This window comes from Hoplias malabaricus, chromosome 3, assembly GCF_029633855.1.
Source record: "Hoplias malabaricus isolate fHopMal1 chromosome 3, fHopMal1.hap1, whole genome shotgun sequence".
NCBI lineage: Eukaryota > Metazoa > Chordata > Actinopteri > Characiformes > Erythrinidae > Hoplias > Hoplias malabaricus.
Window position 1 is genome coordinate 5,467,754 of NC_089802.1, and position 26,059 is coordinate 5,493,812.

The 26,059-nt window shown below is 42.5% G+C and overlaps 1 protein-coding gene across 1 annotated transcript in view; it reads right to left on the bottom strand.

The window, feature by feature from the left end:
- ptprea (protein tyrosine phosphatase receptor type Ea) overlaps positions 1–26,059 on the bottom strand; it is a 101,823-nt gene that overhangs the window by 43,907 nt on the left and 31,857 nt on the right. The window contains exon 2 of the mRNA XM_066663413.1: positions 4,441–4,733. The gene's annotated coding sequence lies outside the window, so the exon portion shown is untranslated. The remainder of the gene's footprint in view (positions 1–4,440; positions 4,734–26,059) is intronic.

Consider the following 26,059-nt stretch of genomic DNA (forward strand, 5'->3'; position numbering starts at 1 on the left):
CATGTTGGTTACCTGATGAGAGCTATCACATCCCTGATTGGTCTGAATAGAAATACAGATCTAAAAATGATTGCAGAATGAAATAGGCAATAGGGAACACTCCCTCGTCTCAATCATCCCTTTCATTTGTTCAGTTACACATGACCTGCCGCATACATCCCAGATTTCTCCAAACAGACTGAATGGTCATATTAATAGACCTTGTTCTCTCTCTCTCTACCAGTGTGTTCTTTTGTAGCAAGACCTTGGTGTAACTCTACAACTCTTATTACCACCCTGACTCTTCTGCAACATCCAGAGGATTCAACCCTATCTCTCTAGAGGGTCCTCCAGGTGATTTGACTACAGTCTTGCTCCTGGCAAGTCTTCATATGTGGCCCATCAGGCCCTTGAAACTCATCCAGCTCACAGCTCCTATGTTCACCTATGTCTGTCCACTGCTGCTTTCCTCTCACTGGTTTCCTGCAGATGCCTGCATCTTATTTAATACCCAGATGCTTGTCTACAAAGCCAGAAATGGACCAGCTACTCCTTATCTGATGACAGTGGTCAGAGCTCTATCGGTGTATTGAGCCATTTACAATCATGACTCAGCTATAACCACCATTCTTCAAGATTCATTGAAGACAAACATCAAGACTGCTCTCTGTCCTGGCGACAATGTGGTGGTAAAATAAAACGTGATCCTGCATTTATCTGTCTATCACTGACCCTCGTTTTTATTGGTTTAACAGTTTAAGGTTATATGGGACTATGGACACTTGTAAACAACAATACATTTTAAATGTTTTACATTTCTAGCTTTCATCTGTTAAATGGCATAAACATTAAATGTAAAATTCCTTTAAAACATATAATGAGATGTAGCAATGGTCCATTAGAAACTGGACTAAAATTCAAATCTATCCTAACAGTGTGACCTATAATGTGACCTATTAAATGTAATGCCACATTTCAAAACTGGATTGAAAAGAAGTCCTGGTAACGCTTCTCCAGCCTAACAACCTTCAGAAGAGGACACGTTAGTGGGCGGGGCCTGGGTAGATCAATTGCAAACAGGTGTATCTTGTTTCATTCTGATGGGAAATTTGGAATGAGCAATTTGGGTCAAGTCAACACTATTGTGTGTGTGTGTGTGTGTGTGTATTCTGCAGTGTAAGCGCATGCTGTCCTCCATCTGGTGTTTGATACAGGCAGTTTCCTTTCCTGAGTAGTCAGTCTTCCTGTTCTAATCTGACAGGAAAATCGCACCCACACGCACACTCACCCACACTCACCCACACACACACACACACACTCATTATTTTCTGCTTAAGAAATAATTGATTCTCTGTAGCTGGGGTAGACAGACAGAGAGTATGACACACACTTTTCTTATTTTTTTTTCCTGTCCATGGAAAGCTTACACACACACACACACGAGGTCCTATTCAGTCTTACATACTGTATGTACAAAGGACTAATATATTTGCAGCAAGCTACACCCACCACACGCTCTGGTTCTAAATAATAACACATCATAAAAATAACAGTGTTGGCAAAAAACAATTAACACCTACATCTATTCCAGAAAAAAACACTCAGTGTTATTGTTCTGGGCTGCATCCTCAGGATCCTGCGTCCTTATTCTCCAAATAGACATGCATTATGAGAGGAGCAATAACTAGAACAATAGTTTTATTTAAAACATAAATAAATAAATAAACCTAAAACGCCGTGAGCAAAACCAGCCCGGGTATCTCTAGAGGAGACACAGACAATGAGTCACAAATTCAAAGTCAGTGTGTATGAACGCACAATCCACAGACGGCAATAACCCTGGCAGGTATCCTGGAGTGACAGATACACAAACGAATAAACAAACAAGACAACAAATCAAACAGACAGTAAAGTGTGTTTCCACCCCACTGGCTTTAATTGATGTAGAGGGATTGCTGCGACAAGCAGACGGAATTCCCTGTGGAAACCCATTCCAACGGCCTGTGTAATGTTGCCTTTGGCACTTTTAAAGTGGGCATAGGCATTAAGCAAATGGGCTAACTCAGCTGTCTAAAAACAGCATCTCCAACACACTAAGGGTCACTGAGGGTCTAGCCTTGCACTACATTTCTGGCTATTGACATTGAGTCACAGTGGGTGGGTCAGTTAGAAATATCAATACCGTAAATCTGGACAGTTCCATTAGAAAACTGATATATCCATCCATCCATCCATTATCTGTAACCGCTTGTCCAATTTAGGGTCGCGGGGGGTCCAGAGCCTACCTGGAATCATCGGGCGCAAGGCGGGAATACACCCTGGAGGGGGCGCCAGTAGAAAACTGATATATGGAATTATCAAATGGGTGATAGTATACTGATTTGACCAATGCTACAAAGTTTACTTTGGAAATCAAATTTTTACGTTATTTGAACGTGAAATTGACCCAAGTGTAAATCCCGGTTTTGCCAGAAGACGTACATGTCCATCATAGAGTAGTAATTCTGGTGTAAACACATGGGTCTCCAACCATCTCTTTCACTGTTCATTTATGAAGAAATGCACAGGTTGCAACATATTTCTTCATACATGGTGCCAGTTTTCGCAAACACATTATCTTCTGAAACTAGTTGTAAACAAGAAATGACACAAGAGTTTCACATCACTCCCAGGAGTCACACAAGTCTGCAGTATATCTTCAAACCAGAAAATATGCCAAAAATTTGATTTAAAAAAAAAAACATTCCCATAGTAATGTGAACACGCCTCAAGAGGAGATCCCTGGGTAGTGCACACTTGTACTTCCTCTACACTGACAAAATGCAAATGTGTTTTTATTTATTAGATACCAGTAAAATGAGTTTTGCCACCTGGAGATGAAATAAAGTCTTGGAGAGTCATGCACCACACATGGTGCTGTTAGCGACAGAAAAGCAGAACAGTGTGGAATATATTTTCAATTTTATTAAATAGTCCTAATGAAATGTCAATCAGAAAGAATTGAAAGGTGTAGGTTGCAAGTTTGAGTACAAAGTTTGGTTGGACATACTTTTTTTTGCAAAATGTGAAAACCCAAGAAAGGTAAGCAACAGTTAAATGTATGAGCTTCATACTGAACCTATGACATTTGACTACTTTTATTTTGGCCTTAGTATTGGTATTGAATTCAACTTAAAAAAATCACATCCATTGAGTCTAATCAGCTTTAGCACTCACATTGTGGTCAAGAAGTACTTGGGAGGGAAAGAGGAATCTAACTTGTAAAAACAAACCATCTACCCTTGATATTTCAAGACGTGGAGTAAGCATTCATCACACAGAAATTTGAGTGAAAGAAAAAAGCTAAACACTTTTCAATCCAGTAAATACCCAGAAATTATCTGGCAGTGGAATTTAATTTGAAATCTGTTTCATTACAATTCATGTATCCATTCAGTCATTCATTCATTATCTGTAAGTGGTGGGTCCAGAGCCTAGGTGGGAACACACCCAGGAGGGGGCGCCAGTCCTTCACAGGGTGGCACACACATTCACCTAGGGACACTTTTAAGTCACCAATCCACCTACCAACATGTGTTTTTGGATCGTGGGAGGAAACCAGAGCACCTAGAGGAAACCCACACAGACACAGGGAAAACACACCACACTCCTCACAGACAGTCACCCAGAGGAAACCCACGCAGACACAGGGAGAACACACCACACTCCTCACAGACAGTCACCCGGAGGAGACCCACGCAGACACAGGGAGAACACACCACACTCCTCACAGACAGTCACCCGGAGGAAACCCACGCAGACACAGGGAGAACACACCACACTCCTCACAGACAGTCACCTGAGCTAAAGTAAGACCTTTACCAGGCTGTAGAGGAGCTCATTAATGGAACCTTTACATCACTATTTAAGTTATTTGTTTGAGTATTTTTGTGCAGCGTTGTGTGACTGTTCATGAGGAACTGATGTATGTGGTCACAAAGCTACTGCACAAAACACACTAAAGAAGAAAAAGAAAAAACACTAGCTCACACTTTGTCACTGTCAGACCAATAATTTGTATCTCCAATTTTACTGCTAGTCAGTTTTTAACACAATCAGGAAATGGCAGCTGTGAAAGTTATAACTGAACATGTTTTGCCTTCACTTACACTGAAATGAGTTTTTCTTCTTCTCTTCCTGAAAACTTACTAGTGATGCATATGGTACTGATACCTGTTATGATCATGTACACATCAGCACTGATGCAGACACCATTATATACATTTAGTAAATATAATGCTCACCCAACTTGATCATTTGGTATTTTACTTAATAAAATACAGTTAAAAGAAAAAAACTAAAAGATAATCGTATCATTGGAATTACTGATGTTTTACAAATGGCCCATTTTTTTAAATTTATTTATTTATTTATTTATTTATTTATTTAACAATGACACTTTTCTATGTTGCATGCCTGTACCTGACAGAGTGGCGATTTCACTGCCTGCTGATCCTGATGTCCATCATAGCCGGCGTTCTGCTGGAATAGACCAGCTGTCACATTGCTTCTCTGGCTCTACGGTTCTCCTCTCAGTCCGTCTCTCACTCTGTCAGTAGGCTGTGAAAGGTGGGACTAATCCGCTCTGGATTTCTTTCTTTCCCCCTTCTTTTGGGTCTCTTTCCCTCGCTCTGTTGAGATTATTTCCTGAACGCTCCTGAACAGGTGTGGCACGCTTCCAGCTGGATTCTACTCTTAAAGCACTTCTTTACCACCTGCAGAGCAAGACGGAGAGAGAGGGAAGGAGGGTAGACACAAGGAGAGAGGCTCAGGTTAGATATGGATCCACAAGGACATTATTCATTAGAAGCAGAGGTTGATGCTGAGGAGTATAAATTTTGAAGCTGGTAAGCAATATCCAGAATCCCACTGAGGCATCGCAGGGCAGCAGTGAATGATAATGCAAATACACACACACACACACATAAAGCTAATATGAGGACAGGCACCTGAGTGTGCTACGCTTCAGGGGTAAAGCTAACTATAATGAGACTGAGTCCTGTTCTGTCTAATTGAACATTACGACCAACCCGCGAGTCATACAGGGCAGTGAAGGATGAAGTCATTACATTAACACAGGTCTCACAGTCCTCACAGACACACATCAGTAAAACTGCAAGAGAGCTGAGAATCAGAGCTCAGGTTGCACAATGCAATCCAACCATGAAACTGATACTGCAGCAATACTGTGAAATATAGAGACATGATTTACTGTATTGAAAAACATGAATTAATTAGGCCAGCGGTACCCAAAGTGTGGGGTGTGTCTCCTACTGAGGGCACAGAGCTATTGCAGACGGTGGGGGGATGACACAGTAAGGCAAATGAATGAGATTCATAATGCATTGTAATAATTACAGTGTATAAGTTATTTGTGACTTTATATTGTTTTGTTCAATAAGATGTTTCCGGTGTGTATGTATTATTCATTCATTCATTCATTCTCTGTAATCGCTTGCACATTCACTCACACACTCACACCTATGGACACTTTTGAGTCACCTATCCACCTGCCAAAGCATGGGAGAACACACCACACTCCTCACAGAGAGTCACCCGGAGGAAACCCACGCAGACACAGGGAGAACACACCACACTCCTCACAGAGAGTCACCCGGAGGAAACCCACGCAGACACAGGGAGAACACACCACACTCCTCACAGAGAGTCACCCGGAGGAAACCCACGCAGACACAGGGAGAACACACCACACTCCTCACAGAAAGTCACCCGGAGGAAACCCACGCAGACACAGGGAGAACACACCACACTCCTCACAGACAGTCACCTGGAGCGGGACTTGAACCCACAACACCAGGTCCCTGGAGCTGTGTTTGTATGAATTACAATATTTAATATAAATGGAATGGAAAAAGAAGTAGGGTCCAGAAGCAAAAGATTTATGTGTGTGTGTTGGATATTCTCATTTGCAAAAGAACTCTTCTGCAATTAGAACTGTGATTGGTAGCATGCACTAAGCATGTTTAACTTATGATTGGTTCGACAACTCATTTTCCAGTCCTCAACCTTCTGTAATGTCAGAAATGCATGGTCATAAATGGGCGGCACGGTGGCGCAGGCACACAGCTCCATGGACCTAGAGATTGTGGGTTCAATTCCCGCTCCGGGTGACTGTCTGTGAGGAGTGTGGTGTGTTCTCCCCGTGTCTGTGTGGGTTTCCTCCGGGTGACTGTGAGGATTTTGGTGTGTTCTCCCCGTGTCCGCGTGGGTTTCCTCCGGGTGACTGTCTGTGAGGAGTTGGTGTGTTCTCCCTGTGTCTGCGTGGGTTTCCTCCGGGTGCTCCGGTTTCCTCCCACGGTCCAAAAACACACGTTGGTAGGTGGATTGGCGACTCAAAAGTGTCCGTGGGTGTGAGTGTGTGAGTGAATGTGTGAATGTGTGTGTGTTGCCCTGTGAAGGACTGGCGCCCCCTCCAGGGTGTATTCCCGCCTTGCGCCCAATGATTCCAGGTAGGCTCTGGACCCACCGTGACCCTGAACTGGATAAGGGTTACAGATAATGAATGAATGAATGAATGAATGAATGAATGAATGGTCATAAACAAAATATTGTGTATTGTGATATGAAAGAGATCTGTTTCAACAAACCTCATGGATAACTACAAAATGGATCACTCTGAACCCTTCCTCCACCACCTTGAGCTTCTACTGCATTTCAAAAGCACTATTTCAAAGCAAAAGCAAATCTTATTGGCCAAAGGATGTTGGGGTTTCATTGTGCACTGCAGAGATACTAATCACCATGTTGTTTGCTCTGAGACCTCCCCACCGCACTGTGACTGGATTGTGACTGAGGCGCGTTTTAACACTAGAATCATAGAATGATCTCATTTCTCTCGGTTTATATCAGAATACCAAGAAAAGGTCTTGCTGCATATGCGAAAGATGAGTCTATCTCCATTAGGTCGAGTGAAATGGGAACCCATACAGCAGCAATCACATCTAACGACTGTTTCACTTACCGTAATTCTCCCTGTTCTGTGGGGGAAACGGATTCTCCTAAATACTGTAGTGAAACACTGGAGTGATGCTCAATGCAGATTTAATTAAAAGCATAAAAAAAGTGCATGGAAATAAAAACGCACTGAAATGACTAATTAACTAAGCAACATCTGGGCTGGGGAAGTTTGTTGTTCTAACACTGCTCAAACTGCTCCTGCAATTCCCTCACCAAAACCAGAAGGTCAGGCTCCAGATTAACCCTAGAACCTCCAGAAAGACCCCAAAGTTATTATGGCAGAAAGACTCCAGTCAAGGGCAGAGGAGATGCTCATAGGGCAGAGATATCTCCATAAGCTGTTATGTATCTCACAGGGGAAAAACACTGAGGAAAATCCTTCATAATTCAGCTCTTGTGAAGTGCAGTCGGTTCAGATTTGCAGAAGTTTGCATTTGCAGATCTGGATTAGACTGGAGTGCGCAAGCTCCCTTCTGCAGCTGTCACATTCTGCAGGAGGTTTGTGCATTTGAACAGCTTTGAGAATTATGACAAATGGGAATCCAGACGCCACCTCGAACCTCGCCACAGAGACGTCTGCTTTATGATATACACAGCAATGTAATCCAGGCAAACTCCTGGGGGAGATGCTGTAAATGTATGCATTCAAATGAGCAAAACCAGAGAGGGGTGTTCAGAATGAAGTGTGTGTGTGTGTGTGTGTGTGTGAGAGAGAGAGAGAGAGAGAGAGAGAGAGAGAGAGAGAGAGAGAGAGGAAGGTAAAATAGCAAGGAAAAAGAAGGAGGGAGCAAGGGTGGCAAAGCTCAATTTATCTACCTGGGAAAATAGCAAGACTAAAGAATCCCTGGCGCTCATACATTCCCAGCTGTTGCTATGGTGATGGTCTCGTCGAGCAGCCAGACTGTGAGAGGTTATAGGCTGGATTTCTCTTTTTTTCCTCTTTCTATATAAAATTGTTGTTAAGTTATGCTTATAAGAGGGTCTTGACTTTGAAGCGCAGTCTTATATTCTTTTAAAAATGACTACCAGAATTTCCTACAGCAATGACACTAAAGAACTGCTTCTGGTTTCTAATAGAAGGGATTTTTGAGTGTGAAGAACTTTTATACTGTTAAAGGCCCTCCATATAAAGTAACGTATCTACACTGGTTAAGGCTTGTCAGGGTTAGGGTTAGGGTTAGGTTTAGGGTTTCCTATAAGGCTCATAAAATGCTTATCACTGCACTTTGTGCAGGAAACCTATTTTTACACACTGATTTTTAAGGGTGTAGTAAAAACTTTCAGTTGGTACAGAATATTTACACTATGTGGAGGCTCTCTAATCTTGAAGAAATAGGCTCTTAACCCTCACTGTGGTTCTTTAAAGAACCAACCATTGGAATGCTCTCTTATGGCACTGTTCAGAGAACGCTATGTGTATTTCACACTCACAAATTTATGAATGTGGTTCTTTAAAGAAGTGTCTACTGCAGGACTCCTTTGGAAGCCAGATGGGGTTTTCCTATGGAATGGCTCCAAGAAACACTTTTTGGCACCTCTATATTTTAGTATGTCAGTGCACAAATGAATCCCCCAGTCTTCATACATGGGAGGGGTTAAATGAAACCTCATGCTTGTATATTTCTGTCATGCCTTCGTTTTCCTGACAGCCACCATATGACTGAAATAAAAGTGATTTGGAGAGGCTCTCAGCGTCAAGGATTTAACATCATGGGGAAACCACTGGCTATTCCCTCCTGATTTGGATTTGCTCAGAGTGAGCAGATCACAGGCTGCCTGTCACACAGTGCGGTTTAAGCAGAGTTACATGCAATTTAAAAGCAGAGGCTGCATGTCAGATCTGCGTCAAAACATGCAGCCTTCATCTCCTGCAATAATGGCTCTATTCAGTGGTTGAATGCCGTGGAAGAGACATATCACTTTGCAGTCGCAAACACAATATGATATAAATATTAAACACAGTAAAGATGCGGCAGAGGAATTATGGATGTGTTCAGAAATCATAAAAGAAAAGATGTTAAAGAAGAACAGAGGTAAAAAGCACTGAGCCAAATGACATGAAAGTCATTAGTTTTTGCATTGCCTTGGTTTTAGGCGCCCGCCAGCAGACTGTATGAATGGCTCAGCCTGATCCTATTCAGGAGTGCACCGTCAGTAGGGACATAAGTAGCTTAAGATCAATGAGCACACACATCTTTTATCTTCCCACCGTGCCCTGAGCCTCCGCACTGTGCTGGATGGTCAGAGAGTGACCTTTACAGCGGTAGATGAAAGGAACCGTGCGGTGACCGAGCCCTCTCCACGTGTGAAATCTGGTTACAGTCCCTTTATATTTGTAGAACAAGTGCCCTGCCAATTACAGAGGTCATCCGTGGTCTTTCCTGGCCTTCTCACGTATGTGTCATGTCACAGCCATGCTGTGGAAGGAGAGGGGATTGGAGGGGGAAGGGGCCTGGTTAGTCATGGATGAAGGGCAAAGCATAGCGCTATGTGGCATTCTGGCATTTATTCTCATTTACCCTCTGTTTAGATTTGTATTATATATTATATATTTTATTATATTTCAGTTCCCCAAGATTACCTGTGAAAACAGATAGCGTTGCTGCCAGACAGATCCAGGGCCCTGTGGTTGTGGCTTGAATTCCCAACACACTCACCCAGTCACTCATGCATTCACACCTGTGGAGAATTTCACACAGCCAGTCCAGCATAACTAACCAGCGTGTGTATCTGGACTATGGGGATGCAGATAGCCGAGTCTCTGAAATTGTGAATTCATAGATGGAAAGAGATCTTTCACAGCTTCTTATTTTTACTGTAATAAGTATTTAATTAATTTTAAAAAAAAAGAAAAATTGCCTAATTTATATTGGTCCAGTATTCATGAAATATTCAAACAATAAGCCAATGGAGATGTCCTTAAAGTGAAGTTAAAAAAAATGACAGTAATGATGCATACAATTCAATAAAGTGAAATAAGGAGATGATCTGAACTGGAAGCATCTGATTCTTGCTGCATGCAATATCCCCACCATTAATTAAACTGCTGCTGAGTTAAATCTGCTCCCACAGACCTGAATTTGATTAGCTCAGTGATGTAGGCATTAATAACACATTATATTTCCTGACTATCAAGGTTACAGGCCATACAGCACATGGGATATCCATACACACTCAAAGGAAACTCACAGTCATGTTGTTATAATAAGCAGCACTCTCATTATAGCCTGTTGTCAGCTCCTTAATTACTGGCTCGTTTGGTAAAGATGGGTCAAAAGGAGAAAGAAAAAATATATTTGTGGTTAGCTCAATCTCACCCTGAAAAAATAAATTAGAAAAGAAAATTGAAAAAAATGTAACTTTCCAAAAATGCAGTGCAATGCCAACTATTATTGCACTAGAATAATAATTCTCTCTTATCTAACTACAAACGTCATGTTCAATAGTTGTCTTACCCTCCTTCAAAAGTGCTATAGTGCAGTTTCTGCAGTTCTGAGGCCTGAGTAGCAGGTCAGTGGAGCATCACAATGATTTGGAAGCTGTAATTTTGAGGTTTAAATGATACCTGTTGTTCTTTAATGTACTTCAGTTTAAGGCTCAGTCTTTACTTGGATTTTCAGAATGATAGAATCCAGTATACAACTTGTCAGAACTTTCATTCATTCATTCATTCATTATCTGTAACCGCTTATCCAGTTCAGGGTCGCGGTGGGTCCAGAGCCTACCTGGAATTATTGGGCGCAAGGCGGGAATACACCCTGGAGGGGGCGCCAGTCCCTCACAGGGCAACACAGACACACACACACATTCGCACACTCACACCTACGGACACTTTTGAGTCACCAATCCATCTACCAACGTGTGTTTTTGGACTGTGGGAGGAAACCGGAGCACCCGGAGGAAACCCACGCAGACACAGGGAGAACACACCACACTCCTCACAGACAGTCACCCGGAGGAAACCCACGCAGACACAGGGAGAACACACCACACTCCTCACAGACAGTCTCCCGGAGTGGGAATCGAACCCACAACCTCCAGGCCCCTGGAGCTGTGTGACTGCGACACCACCTGCTGCACCACCGTGCCGCCCTTTATCAGAACTTGTATTTTGTTATTTGTTTACAGTTACATGTAACAATTTTGTGCATGTATTTGTTATCTTGTTTTCTTTCCTGGTTCTTTCTTTTTGTCTCTTTCCCTTATTCACATAGATAGATTGGACTGTTACTCTTCATGGACCTGACAACCCTTCCAGCTCCAGCCAATCCCAACCAGCCACAACAGCTTACTGCTCCTAAAAGGGTGGGGCTTAAAAGTTTTAAGCTGCACCAGGAAGTCAGAAAGGCAGCCATCTTTGGGCTCACTCTTGTTGGTTGGCCATTGTTTGACTCTGTCTCGTTGTATGGTGTTGTGTGTTGGACTGTCTTAAAAACTAGTTTAATGATGTCTACCTTATGTTGTTTTGTTTTGCCTTGGGGTATTGATGTTGTTGTGTTTGAAACCGTGTCCTAGTCCTGTCAGGTTGTCCGTTGGTTTCTGTCTCCCTAGGAGGGTGAGAACAAGTTAGATGTGCATGCACTTACATGGTGCACATGTAGTTTCTGTATTGTATAGATACACCAGAGTAGAGGGCAGGTACCACCCCTTGTACCACCCCTAGTACATTGACATAGCTTAGGTGTTAGTCATGTTTTGTTATTTTCATTTCTTTGGTACTGTCCATGTTCCTCCCTCCTAAGGTTTGTCCACCTGTCGTGTGTTATTGTGGCATGATCTTTTGTATTAAAGTAATGTTTGTAGTCCCTGAACAACTTGGTCTCTAACTTTTGGCTTTCACTTGCACATATTGTTACGTTTCCCTTACTACAACCACCCTAGACCCTGAAGCCCAATAGTAGGGGGTGTAACATTTACCAAAGGCTTCCAGAGTTATGGCGCTACACTGACGTATACTCTAATCGTATGAGGGAAGAGAAGGTTGCCAGACTGAAGACTCTGAAAAAGCAAGAGTGATAAACTGCGCCCTGTGGTTTATCACTGTTTCAGACACACACTACCCTCAACCTAGTGATCAGGAAGTGGAACACTTTAAAAGAGACCAAGTCTCAAAATATCAGAGCCAGTCACATGTCACTTTTCTGTCCCAAAGTAGTCGTCAAAGACCTCATTTCTGTGCTCCACTTTTAATCAATGCATGCATTCAATGAAGTCATGTTTAATAATACACAGCTTTATCGTCCCAGATGACTGAATAAGAGGGGGAATGAGACTATACAATCAAGTCATGCTTTACTATGTCATCATTCATACAGCTACATGATAACTGACATATAACTACAACATTCAAATCAACTGCTTGTTTCTGCACTCGTCACCCACTTTATCTGCACTCCTGATGTTTCAGATGCACTTTGTAGTTCTACAATTACAGACTGTAGTACATCTGTGGCTCTTCACACTTTGATAGCCCACTCTCACACTGCCCACCAATGCTCAGGAACACCACCGCACCACAACAGAGCAGGCATGATTTGGGTGGTAGGTCATTAACAGCACTGCAGTCACACTGATGTGGTAGTGGTGGTTTGTTACTGTGTAGTGCACTGGTACAGAGTCGATCACACACAGCAGTGCAGCTGGTGTTTTCAAACACTTCAGAGTCACTGCGGAACTGACAATAGTTTACCAACCACAGAAAAACTCCAGCTAAAATTGACTTATGGGCAGGGTGCCTACACAGTGAGGATCCTGGATTTTCACTCTAGGAAATATTAGGGCTACTAGCATGTTAGCGTGTTTTTTAAGCCAGCGGTAATTAAATGCGCATCGGTGTCATGGAGCTTTATGGACAATGACGTACAGTAAAATGTAAACACACAATGACCTGTATCTTAACACAGCGGATATCATGCTGACTGACATGCCCATATCATAATGGGAAAAAACAGACACACTACTTTCACCTAGCCTTGTTTGTGCTCTTTATCGCCTAATGCTATCTCTTTCTGTTTCCCTCCATCTGTTTTGCTGTCCTATTGTCTCCAGCTCTCGCTTGGTGGGCATCTGTTTCCTTTCAGTAAAATATAAAGCTATGAAAACATGGCTCATGTGGATAATATGGCAAAATCATGATCATGACTCAAACAATAGAGACAGAGACAAAAACACATCATTCTGTGTCAGTGTCTGGAGGCAGACATATAATATCCATTAGTAGGTATTATATGCAGTGCTGTTGTGCAGGGATGATACAGTGTCTTTCCTCATAATATGTCTCAGGCCATAGAGTTCAGGTTGCTTGTGATTAATAGTTTAATGTGATACAAAGAAATGTAAGTCAGTACTGGTGCTGAAAAAAAAGTGTATAATGTCAGTAAGTTCCCTACAAACCAAATCTTTCTAATCTTTTGGATACTGCATTTATATTTATGGTTAAATTTAGGGTAAGGTTTTGGGCTAGGATTAGGGTTATGGTTCGTAACCCTAATGGTTCCTAACCCTAACCCTTTGCTAGTTACAAAGGTACATTTGCTGAATATAAGCTTTTATGGACAAGTCATAACTGTCTACTTTGTATCGGGAATCCTGTTGATTGATAGATTTAGATACGTTTAAAAAGTGGTTGTGCTTGACGTGTTGCTAATAAACAGCGTATAATCCTGAAAAGAAATGTGTGGGTCTCTCACAGAAATAACAAATTGCTGCTTGAACACAATGTTTTCTTAACACCTGCGGTGTTCCCTGCAGCAGCTTAATAATCTGACCAACGTCCTGTTGGAGAGATTTGGCTGAACTCTTGTCTGCTTTATCCCTCTCTTCCTCTCTTCCTGTGGCTTCTCTCTCTCTCTCTCTCTCTCTCTCTCCCTCCCTCACATCGTCCCCAGTTGAAGAAAAGCAGTCATTGTGGTGGCCGGCTGCACCTGGCCATGCACACTGGGTTCAGTATAGTCTCTGAAGCACAGTATAACAGAATTGGGCACTAAAGGTTCATTCCTAGAGATAAGAGCAGAACTAATCTCTGCTCTGATATTTCTGAGGGCTTGACTGATGTATAGCAATGGCGATCTATTGCAATCTGCAACTTCACTGGTATAAATATGAATACCGCTAATGCACAGACGTATTGGTAGTGGATAGAGTACCATTCATAGTTGTGACAGAACTGTGGAACACACACTGAATCACTCACTCTTTAACTATGACAGCAGTTCTCAATAATTCTTATTAAATTCATAACAGAAGTAGAGGTAAATCTGTTGGTTTTTAAGAGAATCTGCAGGTGTAAAAAGAAAAAATGCTGGATCAATTCACACTTTCTGATGGACGTCTAAAAGGTGGATGAATGAATGCAAATTTTGACAAGTTATAATTGGTTCTCTGGTGCTTTTTTTACAGCCAGGACCTGGCGTAATACAAGCCCTGCATAAGAAAGTTCATGCTCATGAAGTATCTACTGAACCTGGCTGTGATTAGACTGACAGCAGCTGTAGTACGTTGGGTGACAGCGCCAGTGCAGATGACACACAGTGAACAACAGCAGTTTATTCATCACTATTTAAGGGAAAATTAGCACAGAAGTTAGCATTAGACTCTAAGGCAGGTTGTGAAGAAGCAAGTGTGAAAGTGTACGCCTCACTAACAGCGTGGAAAAAAATAATAGCAGCTCATAAATCAAGGGCTTTCTGCACCATGTGTTCTGCTTCGCACAATTTAGATTTTTTCCATTGAGGTTAAAAATAGCCATCTTTGGCAAACGTAAGAGAGCACACACACCTGTCACCTGTGATTCACTTTGCAGAGAAGAGCGTGCACATACACACACACACATTCGATATCTCACCCAGTTTTTCTCACACACATACACAAATACAAGTGCCTACTGTTCCTCCTACTTAAAGACACCATTCTGCTTCCAGTGGATGAAAAATTGCTGTGTAACTCAATGTTGAGGGTCTATGAGATTAGAGTGTTATAGCAGGATCTCTGAGTACAGACACAAATCCATTTAATGCTCCAGCCACTGCCATCTTACAGCAGGCTGCAGGCAGAAGTAATAGATCATTTCCTTGAGTCCAAACAACATCAACACCAAGCTAAAAGCAGCTTCCATTCCAAACAATAACCAAGATCACTCACTAATACAAACTCACATCCACAGCTCCAGCCACTGTCTTATGATAAATGGCTCTACTATCTCACTAACCCCATCCCAGGCCTGTCCACCCTATACCCACTTTGAGAACGCTTTGAACTGCTGCCAGCGTGCTTTGATATCTACGCAGTGCTTTTCCACATTGTAACTTCTCAAGCATCCCACCAACAACATCTTTTACTAACACCACTCTTTGCCAATGAACAGCAAACTCCACTAGACGAAAATAGCATCGGCTTCCATCCAACAAAACCAGGTCCGCTACCATCCAACTACTGCTGCTCCATCTTATAATAACCCCTCTTAAAGTCTTATGTTAACTTATGTTGTTGGCCCATGTGCTGGTCCCTGTTGAGCAGAATTTATTATTACATATCATTAACAAAACACAATGATCTGACACTTCATAATTGTTTATTTAATGTATGTAACATTTTTATTCATGTAAAATCCCCTATGACACATGATGATGTGCACATACGTCTGTGGACTTGGACCAATATTATCACTTCAAAACTTTATCACTTTAGAATGAGAACATACTTACAAAGGTTAATATATGGTTTCATTCATTCATTATCTGTAACCCTTATCCAATTCAGGGTCGCGGTGGGTTCAGAGCCTACCTGGAATCATTGGGCGCAAGGCAGGAATACACCCTGGAGGGGGCGCCAGTCTTTCACAGGGACACACACTCACATATTCACTCACACACTCACACCTACGGACACTTTTGAGTCGCCAATCCACCAGGAAACCGGAGCCCCCGGAGGAAACCCACGCAGACACAGGGAGAACACACCACACTCCTCACAGACAGTCACCCGGAGGAAACCCACGCAGACACAGAGAGAACACACCACACTCCTCACAGACAGTCACCCGGAGGAAACCCACGCGGACGCAGGGAGAACACACCACACTCCTCACAGACAGTCACCCGGAGGAAACCCACGCAGACACAGGGAGAACACACCACACTCCTCACAGACAGTCACCTGGAGGAAACCCACGCAGACACAGGGAGAACACACCACACTCCTCACAGACAGTCACCCGGAGGAAACCCACGCGGACGCAGGGAGAACACACCACACTCCTCACAGACACCCGAGCGGGAATCGAACCCACAACCTCCAGGTCCCTGGAGCTGTGTGACTGCGACACCTACCTGCTGTGCCACCGTGCCGTCCTATATGGTTTCATTTTATAGTTATTATATTATGTATACTTTGTCTCTTCTACATAAGTAGTAATTAGTAATAAGTTATAACACATATATAGAATGGGCAACAGTTACCTTTTCTTTGCCAAATAGTGAGCCCATATCCATCTACACAGTTAAACCTCAGATCTTCTCAGATACTGATCTTACTTTGCCTTCTCCATCAGTCAGCATTAACCCTGTCAGCTTCAGCACATATTTGTTAATAAGTTTAACCCTTTAATGAATTAACCACCAACAGAGTGTCTTTTTATACTTTAATGATAATGTGGTGTTTGCCTTAACATGAGTACATTCACATTCTCAGGTCAGAGCTCAGTAAGTTCTCTAATGCTTTCAGAATTAGACAAAAAATCACTTTGTCACTTCTTATCTCTGTGTTACAAATGATTATCATTGACTTTTAAATATAATTAATTACCATTTAATAAACAGGCATTTAAACCATTTATAAACCTTTATAAGTGTAGTCTTATTTTAAAGTGGTAACCCTGAACACTGTTTGTGACAGATTTAGGAGTCCCTCAGTGCCCACTGCTGGACCCAGGTCTGCACTAAAGCGAAATAGGATTAGGCCTAAACCAATGCCTCATAGAAAGTTTTAAGAGTTACCCAAAAACAGAGTGAAATAAATCTGAATCATTGAAACTGGACGTGATTGAAGAGACTCCGAATAGGAGGCCCATGTTTGTCCCATGTTTTAAGACTTAGACAGCTCACAAATTAACTGACTTTCTCATCTTTTTTCACAATTTGTGTGTTGGTGGACTCCAGATCCCCTCACTGAACACACATGCACCGAACAAGTGATTTTCTTTTTCGTAACACGTCCCCTTTAAAATCCAGAAAACGCTAATCACCACAGTTTATCGTTCCTGAATATTCAGCTGTTTTTTTCCCCTTTTAAGCTTTGTGAAATGTAATGCAGAAAAGGCCAGTTCCTGGAGTTGTTAAACATTAATGAGGGGGATTTCAGTGAGGTTGAGTGTGGGTTATTAATCAGAGAAGCCTTCAGAAGAGTGGCACCACTGAGGGAAAGGTAGCAGGGAATGAAGTGACAGGTTTTATTCAGATTAATGATGTTTACTGGGATCCCAGTGCCCACTGGGCTGCTCTCTGTGCTCCACCTGAAGAACAGGACAGGAAGAAAAAGGGATGATTGGAGAGAGGGACTAGAATACAAATGGAAATCATTGGAGCCAGTGATGGCAGCGCAGATGAACCATAAAGAGAGCAGGAGACACAACCTAAGGCAAGGTGGAATGTGATTATTTTTCCCTTTTTATGGGTCTCCATGTTCCTTTTCTTGGCGCTCTCACACACTTTTCTCTCCATCCTGGCACCCAGCTGTGCTCCACTGTGGACAGCATGAGCAGGAAGTTTTCTGATAACATCAGAGTGTTGAGAAACACTGGAATTCACCTCCACTAACATTTACTCAGAGCCCAGAGCAAATCTGCAGGTCACAGCTCTCCTGAACCTGAGCTTAGTTTTGATTTCATTTTAAAGTGGACACCACCCTCAAGTGGACACCACCCTCATTAAAAGCTGAATTGTGTTTCTCTAAAGTAATAAAATACGTCACAACAGATCTTACTTAACTGCTTAAAACGTCAACATTCATTTTCAAACTGTTAAAAAAGCTATTTTATTTTGGACAGTTCCGCCCCAGCAGGGCCCCTCTGTATCAGATCTGGACCTGGATAACACAGGTCTGTTTCTAAGCACAGAACAAGCCTACCGTACACAACTTAGTGAGTCAGTGTTCCTGCTTCCTGATGACACACTACTAAAGCTGTGCTCCAACTAGAGGACAGCTTCCACTAGCACTTAACTCTTGATGCATTCTGCCTCACCACATAGGTCTCCGGACTGTGTGGGTGTTTATCTGTCATTATGAAAATGAAACAGAGCCACACTTCTGTACGCAGCTCTTGGCCCCTCCCATTTCTGTGAAATTCAACCAGATGTAGATATAGCTGAAGCTAAATAAGCTATACATGCTTCTTGCAATGAACGTTGAAAATAGGTGAAGATAAAGCAACTCATAAACACACAAAAGAGATTAAACTCAATCCAACCAAGCAAAGCATGCGGCCCCAACATCCCATAATTATCTTTAAACTAGTTTCAAATCTAAATCAAACATTATTTAGTAAAAAATACCCTTCCTATAGACTTGTTTTTGTTGATTTAAGGTTGGACATGCCTTTTCCTGCATAATAGCAAATGGATGTATACAATAATGTGTATACGTAAACTATATACCAACAACATCTAACAGATGTTATAGATTTTCTTTCCCTACTGCCATTAAGTACTTACTCAGTTGATTATATGTAATCACAATTTTTGAAATGTTTATTACACTTATAATTTCCCTACAGTCTCCTTCAACAGGTTTTTTTGTATCAATTTTAAGAATGTGGTAAAAATGTAAAGCCCTTTTTTTCTGCACCACACAAACATCCTCAATAACTTCTTACAATCAACTTCAAATCCTTATAAGTACCCGATGTGAACTGCACAGTGTGAGGATATAACAGAAGTCTAAAAATGCCAGAGGTCAGGAGAGAGAGGCCACTGTTAGAGCTGAGTGTTTAAGTCACGTGTTTGTCACGGGACAAATAAAACACACAGCCTCCTCCCTATTCAGCCACAGGAAGTGAAAGGCATGACATCACTTCCTGAGTGGACAAAAATTGTTGGTCCAGGAGAGGAGGGTGTAAAGTTAGACTGTCTATGAGAACTCTCTCACAGTGAGAGAGAGAGAGAGAGAGAGTGAGAGAGAGAGAGAGAGAGAGAAGCCACAGGAAGAGAGAGAGAGAGAGAGAGAGAGAGAGAGAGAGAGTGAGAGACTTTTACACATGCCTTTTATTTAAACATGTTTTAAAGAACAATTCCAACATTTAAAAAATTCAAAAAAAAAATTTGACTTTCAAAAATAATAAAAAAACCAAGACAAGATAATGTGTTTATACACCCCTCCTACACACACACTCACATACAAAAGAGAATGAGAGAGAGAGAGACAGAGAAAGAGAAAGAAAGAGAGCGAGACAGAGAGAGAGAGAGAGAGAGAGAGAGAGAGAGAGAGAAAGAACAGCATTTGCTAAGATCTATGAGTTCATAACATTCAGTGACACAGATTTCATCCAAAGTGGGATGTTCCAGCTGGACAAATGTCAGAAGACCGCTGTCTTTTATACATATTGACATGTACTGCTGTAGATGGAGTCTGGAAGCAGCTGGGTTGCCGTGACTACAGCAAGACCCTGCAACGGTGGTCAGGTGATTTACAGCAAGGTGTGACTGCCACCCACCAGCTCTCCACCAGACAAATAACGAGGGAGAAAAGGAGAAAGAAAGAAAATCATTCTAAAAGAAAATATCTAACAAGTAGAATTCAGAGCTATCTTTCAGTGCAAATCAGTGCACTTCCTATGCTCTACCAGCAGGGGCACTCCACTGATGTTGGTCACATTCACCTAACAGGTTTTCTTCTTTTCTTTCATGAACACAATCAGATCTAATCTCCTTTTATACGGACCCTTATTCAAGAGGTAACTGTTAATGTTAATCATGCCGTAATGTTTATAATGGGAATGAAGCATGTGTTCTCTGCTGAAGAGACGTCTACTTGTGAGTTTGACTTGAGTGATTTCATCAGATCTAGAAAAGATCAGAGCTCGGTGACATAGCTGCAGGAACACAACACAAGCAGTGGGTGAAAACATGTTTTGGCCTCCGCAGTTATTATTTAAGGATGATGTAAGTGAAGAATGATGTCAACACAGGTGTCACAAGAAGGGGCTGTGGTAAAAAAAAAAAGGCTTGCCTTGAATCATAACAACTGCTTGATATCAATCTCTTTTTCCTGGAAGAGTTTCAATTTTAGAAGTTTTGCTTGGAAAAATGAGAGAGAGAGAGAGAGAGAGAGAGAGAATGGACATGTAATAGGTGAGGGAGTATGGCTTTGAAGCTTCAGAAACAATAGTCGAGGGCTGATTCAGAGACAACTCAGCTATAGAGTGTCCCGCAAAAGGTCAGCTTAATCACAGGCAGCTGGAGAGATCTCAGGTCAAAGCCATACCCAGTTAACAATAAGCCGTTGATTCAACGTTGAAATAACGTAATGACTGCCGTCTAATCAACGTTCTCTTAAGGTTGAAAATGAAAGTTGAAAAGACGTCCAAACACAGACATTGAAAAGACGACTATTAGACGTATTTTGGACGTCCATTGACGTTATTAATTGGTCCCAAAATAAATTACTTGTATAAAACGCGTTTTGGACGTCCACTGACGTTATCGATTGGTCACCACTTAACTAACTTATTAAGATGGATTTTAGACGTCCATTGACGTTTAAAATATGTCCTTGACAGACAAACTACTTTTAGACCTATTTTGAACGTCCAGGGACGTTCCTTGTTTACTGGGTATTCTCATTCTCTTTCTCGTAATCTGCAAATCCATATTTATAGTTCACCAAACAGCCATAATATTCCTTGTTTTTCAACACCTCAGTGTCACTGCTGGACTGAGAACATTTAAAAGGTGAAAAACTCCAGCAGCACTGCTGTGCCTGATCCATTTGTACCAACACATCACGACCATATCAGTGTCACGGCAGCACTGAGAATGATCCACCTGCTCTGTGGTGGTCCTTTGGATGTTTTGATCATCCAAGAAGAGGGTGAAAGGGGGCTAAAAGTATTCGGATTAAAGATGGGCTACAGTCTACTGCAGTTGCAGAACTACAAAAGTGCACCTATGGTCAGTGGAGCTGAAAAAATGTGTTTAATACTGACAACAGCGTATCAGACACAACTCAGCATCACCGCTCGATCGAGAGTGGTCCAGCATCCCCAGCTTAGTGTTGCCATAAAGTCAGAAACTGGTCACTGCTGAAAGGTCCCAGATACAGCCTGTAAATATTTGCAGAAGTGCACCAACAATTTTCTCTAGGGTGAGGCAACACATCAAATATAGAAGCAGCAGGGTGTTGATCACTCCCCATATGTGGCTTAGAGGAAGGTGTCACACTCTCATATTTTCACATGTAGCTTAGCAACCTCAGAGCCATGGTTACGCTCCCCTCTCACCAACCTGCCAACATGTCTGTGTGATAAATCATGTGGTTTTCAGGAATAAGGGGCACCATGAATGTGAATTCAACTTCATTTAAAGACTTTAGCATGTACTTGTGGTGGGAAGTTTCTATGTCTATTCTAAATAAACAGGCTTTGGAACTCTATCCAAAACTCTTATACGTAGCCTTAACATTACATGCTGCTATTGAGAACTGAACCTGCATTCTCCTCTTCTAAGGCAGTGTTATTCGCTACTCTGTTTAACATGCATATGTGAAAATCACTAGTGCGGCATGGTGGCGCAGCAGGTAGGTGACTGTCTGTGAGGAGTGTGGTGTGTTCTCTCTGTGTCTGCGTGGGTTGCCTCCGGGCGACTGTCTGTGAGGAGTGTGGTGTGTTCTCTCTGTGTCTGCGTGGGTTTCCTCCGGGTGACTGCCTGTGAGGAGTGTGGTGTGTTCTCCCTGTGTCTGCATGGGTTTCCTCCGGGTGACTGTCTGTGAGGAGTGTGGTGTGTTCTCCCTGTGTCTGCGTGGGTTGCCTCCGGGTGACTGCCTGTGAGGAGTGTGGTGTGTTCTCCCTGTGTCTGCATGGGTTTCCTCCGGGTGACTGTCTGTGAGGAGTGTGGTGTGTTCTCCCTGTGTCTGCGTGGGTTTCCTCCGGGTGACTGTCTGTGAGGAGTGTGGTGTGTTCTCTCTGTGTCTGTGTGGGTTTCCTCTAGGTGCTCCGGTTTCCTCACACAGTCCAGAAACACACGTTAGTAGGTGGATTGGCGACTCAAAAGTGTCTGTAGGTGTGAATGTGTGAGTGAATGTGTGTGTGTCTGTGTTGCCCTGTGAAGGACTGGCGCCCCCTCCAGGGTGTATTCCCACCTTGCGCCCAATGATTCCAGGTAGGCTCTGGACCCACCGCGACCCTGAACTGGATAAGGGTTACAGATAATGAATGAATGAATGTGAAAATTACTTATAAATCGGTGCAGGAATGTATTAGTACACCCCCACTGCAGCCAGTATGGTTGGGGTTAGGGTTAGATTTTTTAATGAATACATTTCAATTGTACATTATTGGATAATGTGATTCTCCTATAAGTCACTGAAATTTTTGTAAATGCTGCTGAAGCTTTCCTCTCTAGAGGCTCCTCTCTAGAGGCTCTAGTCCTTCTCTTTTTCCCCCTTCAGCCAGTTTTGAAAGTCAGGCGACTGAAGGCAGCCTTTGTTTTGCTCTTATTTATTGAATCCTGGAAGAAGTGCAGCTTCCACCTCCGCATCCTCCAGACAACAAACCCTCGTCTGATCCTGATGATAATGAAACAGAATTCACTAGTTCTGCACAACTTCCACCTAAAGCCATCTGCAGCATCTCAGCATCAGTCTGTGGGTGTGAGTCTGAGTGTGTGTGTGTTTGCGTCATCATAGCAAATGAGAGAGAGACAGAGATACAGAGATGGATGCAGAGAGAGAGAGAGATATAGGAAGAGATATGGAGAGAGGCAGAGAAAGGGAGAGAGAGAGGGAGGGAAAGAGACCGCTCTGGACATGCAAATGCAGGCACTGAATCGAGACGTGCAGTAATTGCATTCTTCAGCAGTGCTGTTTATTATCTGCTTGAATAAGCTGCTTGATTTCTGAGCTCTGCCCGGTTTTCTTGGCTTTGGGGCAGTGTGTCTAACTGATGCCACTCTGACCCACAGTTTCTCTAAAGCACTGTAGTGTTAAGGTCAACTGAACCATTACAGAACAAGTGGGCTCTGATGCCCTTGATAGGGGCCTGTCAACTCCCAACTGGAACATCTGGACGTTTCAACACAGGGGAAAATCAAGCAGATTGGAGGCAGCTCTGAGCTCCATTCAATACGATAAGTGTTCTTGATGAAAAAGATTCAGTACGTTACAGAACGTATTTAATTGGATTCAATCTGTTCATTATATTCACAATTTCCCTCCCTCATTTGGTGTGTGTCTGTGTGTGTTTCACAATGAACAATCCTGCCACTCACATACTTTACTGAGTAAACACACACACACGAATACGTGTCTGCTACACGCCTGTCATCACAGACAACAGACAACACATGAATCCATTTGGCTCTGTGAACATAAAGCTTAAGACAAAGCTTAAAGCTGAAAGACTAAAGCTTAATGCCTGTATATGGGTACATATACACTGAACTGCTGGTCCTCCCAGCCAAGCAAGCTATTCTCCACAACACCAGCATCAAGAGTCCCTATCAGTGGCTCCCACCAAGGTTGTAAGAAACCTGGGTGTCATGGTTGATGACCAGTTGACCTTCACAGATCACGTTACTGCTGTAGCTCGATCGTGCCGCTTCTCCCTATTCAACATAAGGAAGATTAGGCCATACTCAGCATACAACACAGCTCCTTGTTCAGACGTTAGTAATCTCCCGTCTTGACTATTGCAACGCCCTCCTGACAGGTCTTCCGGCCTGTGCTGTGAGACCGCTACAGATGATCCAGAATGCTGCAGCACGCCTGGTTTTCAACCAGCCTAAAAGAGCATATGTCACGCCTCTATTAGCTGAGCTGCATTGGCTACCCTTAGCTGCTCGCATCAAATTTAAATCACTAATGATGGCCTTCAGAGTATTCACTGGTTCTGCTCCCATCTTCCTCAATAGACTCTTAAAACCATATGTTAGCGCCCGCCCTCTCCGTTCCTCAAAGGAGCACCTACTAACACGGCCAACCCCACGTACAGGTCAGTTGAAGCTATTCTCATCTCTGGTACCACGCTGGTGGAACGAGCTTCCAAGCACTATCAGAGCAACAGTAACCCTCTCCGCATTCAAGAAATCCTTGAAGACCCTTGAAGATCTCTTGCACTGAAAGTCTTTCTTTAATGCACTTATTACTTCCTGGAATATTGCACTCAATGTAAGGTAATTTGTATAAATTGTGCTGTAGTTTGAATGTTAGATCCTCTTTTGTGAGTCGCTTTGGATAAAAGCGTCTGCCAAATGCATAAATGTAAATGTAAATATAATGGGTACACATTAAGTATTAAGACACAGCAAAAATGTATAAATACATAATAATGGAACACTAATTATACACAATATGTATCATTTCTGTGAACTAAGAAAATGAACAAGCAAACTGTAGAGGCATAATAGTCAAAAACACTTCGCTATATAAAGGACGTAAAAAACAAATATCGCTCATATCGACTCTGGTATAACATCTAATCAGCTACTTCCTACTATAGATTTATACCTCTTGCAACACTCATGAAAACCAATGATATTTGTGGTGTAGTTTTATCACAATAACACTGTCATATCACTCACTCTTTAGTGATGGTATGTTCAGATGGAATAAGATTATGATGATGTTCCAGAGTGAAATCTGGAATGTAAAATGGTGTGTACAGTAATTTCTAAGTTTAATAACTGAATAATAAACTGGAGTAGAAGGAGACAAAGTGATCAGGTTTTGATGTGATTCACTGAGTGCAGGTCACAAATGGCTGCCTTTCCTGGATTAGGCTCTCATTAATTCAGAAGCAGGATTATGGAAATCCCGGAGCGGCTCTGTGGGCCGGATTATGGCAGCGGCTGCCACAGGAAAGCGCCAAAGACAATGAAGATTTTTGTTGCTTTGCGCTGACAGGACGGGCCTCTAACAATGAAGCTCTCTTTCCTCGTAGGGTCAGAGGAGATTAGAGGTGAAGCTGACCCCAACACACAAGGCCCACACAACTCAGACGGGACTCAGATTAGGACATCGCAAACACCAATTAGCCTGTTTGGGGCCGCTTAGCTCTGTGGTCTGGGAGAAAGGGGAAAACTTGAACTAGATCGTGTGCTACTTTCTTCAAAATACTGAACCCATTTACAAACCAAGTACAAAAATAGAGAGCAGTGTGTTCACACTGCATCTGTCCACTGGCCTCTTAGTTGTTAATGGGTTTCCTGACGTCTACTTTGTGCAGGGAAACAGTGTGAAATTCTCGCCCATGGTGTCTGACTGTATGCCACAGATGCAACAGACTGATAAAAGGCAGAAGCGGTTCCGTAAGTCTGTAATAGACATGGAGTTATCAGAAATGGCTGATATCACAGAGGGGAAAAAGGACACTGATCCAGTCCTGTAACAAACCTGTCCTGAAATAGCACATAATCACATTGTATTTTATAAAGATGTTAAGTGTGTGTTTCTTCTAGTGAAGTGTCATCGCCTGCTGTCAGATGCTCATCTTATAAAACAAAGCATATCAAGCCCAAGATAAATGTTATATAGAGCCATCTACTCTATTACTGGAGAGCACCCAGACAGGCTTCATTCTCTTCCAACTTCCAGCATACTGCCTTTTATCAGACTCGCTCTCAGGTGTGCTAGAAGTTGGAACAGAAACAAACTGTAAATTGGCTGGAGGCTCCCAAAAACTGTACTGGTAAATACAACACAAACTAGACATCCTACAAGGGTAATTATCAGATAATAAATCCCAGTTGTAAATTGTGACACAAACAACACACACACACACACACACACACACACACATACACACACACAGCAGTGTGACAGTAAAAGGCCTGAGGGCTGGTGGAGCACATTTCATCGCCCT